This window comes from Aotus nancymaae, unplaced genomic scaffold (genome assembly GCF_030222135.1).
Source record: "Aotus nancymaae isolate 86718 unplaced genomic scaffold, 86718_ANA_hifiasm-v0.15.2.pri h1tg000079l, whole genome shotgun sequence".
NCBI lineage: Eukaryota > Metazoa > Chordata > Mammalia > Primates > Aotidae > Aotus > Aotus nancymaae.
Window position 1 is genome coordinate 28,186,395 of NW_026988494.1, and position 5,542 is coordinate 28,191,936.

At 44.5% G+C, this 5,542-nt stretch overlaps 1 long non-coding RNA gene across 1 annotated transcript; it reads right to left on the minus strand.

The window, feature by feature from the left end:
• Positions 1 to 7: 7 nt before the first annotated feature.
• On the minus strand, positions 8 to 1,793 carry LOC105720697 (uncharacterized). Its single transcript, XR_010339628.1, has 4 exons — positions 1,645 to 1,793; positions 1,412 to 1,543; positions 985 to 1,064; positions 8 to 176 (listed from the first exon to the last, which is right to left on the minus strand). It is a non-coding gene; the product is annotated as an uncharacterized LOC105720697 (long non-coding RNA).
• Positions 1,794 to 5,542: the final 3,749 nt, after the last annotated feature.

Consider the following 5,542-nt stretch of genomic DNA (forward strand, 5'->3'; position numbering starts at 1 on the left):
TAAAAAAAAAAAAAAAAAAATTTAAAAAACTTTCCTGGGCATGATGGTGTGCATGCCTGTAGTGCCAGCTACTCAGGAGGCTGAGACAGGAGAACCACTTGAACCTGGAGGTGCAGGTTGTAGTGAGCCGAGACTGCAGCACTGCACACCCACCTGGGCAATGAGCAAGACTCCAACTAAAAAAAAAAAAAAAAAAAGAAAGAAAGAAAGAAAGAAAGAAAGAAAGAAAGAAAGAAAGAAAGAAAAGTCTGACTCAAGAAGTGCCTCTCAAGCTTTTCAAACTTTACTTACCAATCCAGGGCACCCAGGGCAGATGAGCATGAGACAGACCCATCAAAGGACATTCCAGTGTGGACAACAAGCAGGAGCCCACTGGACCCTTCATCTAAGGAAATACTAATAAATAATCAAAGCGAGCAGCTCACAGGAGCTAGAACACACCCTAAAGTCATGCTCAAAACTCCTGGACTAGAAATAAAAGGAATCTGCTGGTGAAGTCAGCACAGGAGGCTGAAACCAGCCCAGGCACACCCCAAGGTCATGAGCCCGAGGACAAGGGGACAGATGAGCACACAGGGTGGAGGGCACTCAGGGCCAGAACACAAGGAGAAGCTATAACTTCTGATTAGGAAGTGTGATGGCTCTTGAGGCTCATGGTAGGCAGTGGCTGTGCTGACAATAGCACCTCAGCTCCCACCTCGAGGCATCCTCAGGTGCACACACAGAGTGCACTTGGGGGTGAGATGCTCCCTCTAGCACCCATGTCCCCACTGCCCAGAAAAGAATCTGCTGGGAAGTGAGAACCGCACACTCAACCAATACACACACCCTCAATTTTGTTAAAAATAATCCTCTGGAATGAACATACCAAATAATAGTGCTCACCTGCTCAGGAAGGAGAGAATGGGGAATGAAGCAGAGGGGGGATATCACCACACCTTTACAAACTTTAAAACGTTCAAGTAACATGAGCATGACACTTACTGTTTCAAAGTAAGTTTAATGTAGCAGCTCCTGAGCTGGAAGTCAGATGAGATGGAGTGCTCAGGCAGGAGTCCTGGTGCCTAGAAGGAAGCAAGAGGGCCCTGCAAGGTGAGCCACAGGGGCTGAAGCGGTTACTGCCTAGTGACCTCAGGAGCACAGCTGACCTGTCCCCCAAAGCACACGCAGAAGCAGAACAACCATAACCCACAACTGAGGCTACAGAAACACTCTGAATAAGCAAAAAGGGAGGTGAGATGTGGGGAACAGAAAGTTTTCCACGATGCAAGGAATTCACACCAGAGGATTTTATTTCCTAACCCCTCCATTTCAACTCTGGTTCACAATTGAATTCACTATAGGTTTAAGCACAGATTTGTTATAAGAATTTCAAAGGAGATAACCAGTATGTGATCAGAAGAAAGCTCACTTGGGTAGATCTAGGTAATGGAGGAATTCAAAAGCACCAGATGAGACTGTCATTTCCAAGGAAATGCAGTGGTGATATTTTTCATTATTATTTCACCTTCATGACTTCAATACAAGATGTTGTTTGAAATTTCTGAAAATGTTAAATGTTCAGTTAGTTACATTGAAACAGAAAGTTCTCTCAAGCAATCTGTGAATGCTACAGATCACAATAAGAAGCTTAAAATACTATACCTTCATCCCAGGAGGACTCTTTAAATGTAATCTCTATCCTTGGAAAACAAGCAGTGAAGGATCAAGGATCAGCCTCAGTAGAAAAGCAGAATCCACCACACCACCTCCACCTCTCCCATGAAGGGAGCACACAGGGAGGGATGCCCATGGCCTGGAGATTGAAGTCCAGGGGGACAAATTGGCCAGAAAGATCTGTGCTGCACACATCTCTCTGGCTACTTTGCAAGCCCAGTGGAGTGCAGTATGGACTGCACTGCACTGGTCCTGCAGCTCTTGACCTCTGCAAGGCACTGGAAGCTCCTCGAAGCCCAAGACCCTGCTCAGGTCATGAAGTCAAGTCCTGGAAGCCTCTCTTCTCTGCCTGAGGGAAGACATCTGACCAAAACATGGGAAAGGGCCCAAGGAAGCATGTGCACCTGATTTCATGTGGACAGTGGTGGCTGGAGGTACATACCAAGCTTTGGTTTCCACATGAGTGCCAGGCAGAAAAGAATGGATGAGCAGGCACACAGACATGGCAGAAGACCAGATGGGGGACCTGGTCATAACTTTTGAACCTCCTCAAAGTCAAGAAACCACTTAGGAGGGGCTACTGCTCATAGTAAAAAAATACTATGTACACAAGTAACTAGAAAAGTCAGACATCATAAGGCTTAAACAGAACGTAAAACTGTAACACTTTAAGGCCATTGGACTTCTAGTGTGCCTGACACAAGTGAGGTGGATGAGATGACTCGAAACACTCACACTGACTTCACCTTGGCTTCTCCAAGCCAATTCTTCTTAGGAAAGGTAGACTTGTCCACAGGCTGATCTTTTACCAATATTATAACAGAGCGCACTACAGTTTTCTTGTGCAAAAAAATCACAACTTGATACCAATTCAGTCTTACAATGGATGAGGGGCTGCATGTCAGTGCTTCCAGCGTGTGTCCTTTCCATCCAGCAGTTCTCTCTAAGAGTTTACCTGAGGAAGCAAGCAAAGGCACAGACACACACAAACACACTCGTGGCAGTGGCACTATCAGGTCTAAAATGAAAATTCTGCAAATTACGTGATCATTGATGAGCTGTGACTTTAACCTCTCCAGCTCACTTCCTCCTCAGATTCCTCAATGAAAAGAAAAATGTCAACTCCTTAATATCTGCTACAGAGAAGATTCATTGACAAAGAAGATACCCACTTTGAATGAGCTGTGCACCAAGGTTACATGGTGAATCCTTCTTTTATTTAACATGGCATTGCTGTCACTGACCACACAGGATCCTCCTGGAAGAGTCCACAGCATCAGTGAGCTATTTATTATCATTCAGGGGAAGGAAAACAAGTGATCTTTTCTTCTGTATCTTTCTCCTCATTTTCTAAACTTTTGCAAATAGTATACATAACTTAGAAAGCAGAATAAACACAGCTACTGCTGTGCATCTGCAGGTGTCTCCTAAATGTTATGAGGCCCCAAAATCACCCATGAGGGTTCCCAGAGCAAGAAAACTCCTACAGTGGGAGTTTCCATAGTGAACAAGAGGCTACAACATAATCAAATTCATAAATACAACAAACTTAATGCATATATCCATAGACATAGTTCCAAAACAGGCTCACTTACCCTTTCTGGGACTAAGATTTTGGTCTCTAAAGACTTATTTCTCAGTGGGGCATAGTGGATCACGCCTGTAATCCTATCACTTTGGGAGGCAGGTGGATGGTTTGAACTCAGGAGTTTGAGACCAGCCTGGGCAACATGATGAAACTCCATCTCTACCAAAAATACAAAAAATTAGCCAAGCAGAGTGGCACATATCTATGATCCCAGCTACTTGGGAGGCTGAGATGGGAGGGTTGCTTGAGCCCAGGTGAGTGAGGCTGCAGGGAGCCATGATTGTGCCACTATACTTCAGCCTCGGTGACAGAGCAGGACCTCATCTGAAAAAAAAAAGAAGAGACTTCTCTATTGCCTTCCGTTAGATGAACCTGCAGAAAATAACAATAATAAATACATCTACAAGATTTATAAAGCAAATGTTTTTTACCAAAATTATTCTTGTTAAAGGATTCTACAACATAACATCATAAAAGGACAAAAAGGCCACTGTCAGGCAGTGGACTCCAGCAACAACCAGGAGGACACCTATGTCTTTGGAGCAATGCTGAAGCTGTGGTTACTTCCAGTGATCAAAATGCTATACCCTTCTAAGAAGCAGTTACCACTAACAGAATTCATGGAATTATTAAAAATCAGGAGGGCTTTCATGACAGAGGAAAGTATTCACAATAGAATGTTAACCTGAAAGGTACATTTAGTTATCACACTTAATATACACACCGAGGTCAACATCTCAAGAAGAAATCTTACCAAAACTGTCAACATCATCCTGTTTCTCCAGGAAAGCCAGTCCAGACCTTCCATTCTCTCCCCATGCAAAGGGAATTGTCAGTTCCCAGGGGCAAGGCTCTTCCACAGATCCAAACCCAAGAGGAAGGCTCAGAGGTGCAGGCTCTGGGAGTACCAGGTAGCAACTTCAAGCCAGGAGTCAAGTGGGGATGTCACCGTGCACCTTTATAAACTTTGAAATGTTCAACCAACATGGACATGTCACTTGCTTCTGAGCTGGAAGTCAGAGATGGAATGCACAGGCAGGGGTGGTGGTGCCTGGCAGGAAGCAAGAGGGCAGTACAAGGTGAGCCACAGGGGCTGAGGTGGTTGGCTGCCCACTGACCTCAGGAGCATAGCTGACCTGTCCTGATGCTCAAGTGAAAGCAGAACTTCAGCCATGACTGACAACTGAGGCTGCAGAAACACTGGATAAGCAAAAACAGAGGTGAGATGTGGGGAACAGAAGGTTTTCCATGATGCAAATTCACAGCAGAGGATTTTATTTCCCAATCCCTCCATTTCAACTCTGGTTCACAATTGAATTCACTATAGGTTTAAGCACAGGTTTGTTAGTAAGAATTTCAAGGGAGAAAACGAGTATGTGATCAGAAGAAAGTTTACTTGGATAGATCTAAGTGGAATTGGAGGAATTCAAAGTCAAAACCAGATGAGACTGTCATTTCCATGGAAACACTGTGGTGATGTTTTTCATTATTACTTCGCCTTCATGATTTGGAATAGAAGATGTTGTTTGAAGTTTCTGAAAATGTTAAATGTTCAATTAGTTACAATGAAACAGAATTTCTCTCAAGCAGTCTGTGAGGGCTGCCCACAGCCTGGAGATTAAAGTCCAAGGGGGGACAAAGTGGCCAGAGAGAGCTGTGCTCTGCAGCGGACTCCACTCCGCTGGGCCTGGAGCTCCTGACCTCTGCGAGGGACTGCAAGCTCTTGGAAAGCCATGACCTTGCTCAGATCACAAAGTCAAGTCCTCAAAGCTTGTCTTCTCTGCCTGAGGGAAGATATCTGACCAGGACATGGGAAAGGGCCCAAGGAAGCATGTGCACCTGATTTCATATGGACAGTGGTGACTGGAGGTACATACCAAGCTTTGGTTTCCACACAAGTGCCTAGCAGAAAAGAATGAATGAGCAGGGGCACAGACATGGCAGAAGACCAGATGGGGGACCAGGTCATAACTTTTGAACCTTCCCAAAGTCATAGTAAGCATTGAGAAACCATGTAGGTGGGGCAGTTGTTTATAGTAAAATATGTTATGTGCACAAATAATTACAAAAATCAGAAATCATAATGCTTAAACAGACGTAAAACACTTTAAGGCCACTGGACTCCTAGTCTGCCTGACACATGTGAGTCAGATGAGATGCCTCAGAGCACTCACAATGACTTCACCTGGCCTTCTGCAAGCCAATTTTTCTTAGGAAAAGTAGGCTTGTACACAAGCTGACCTTTTACACCCCAGTATTATGACAGAATGCACTACAGTGTTCCTACAAAAATCATCA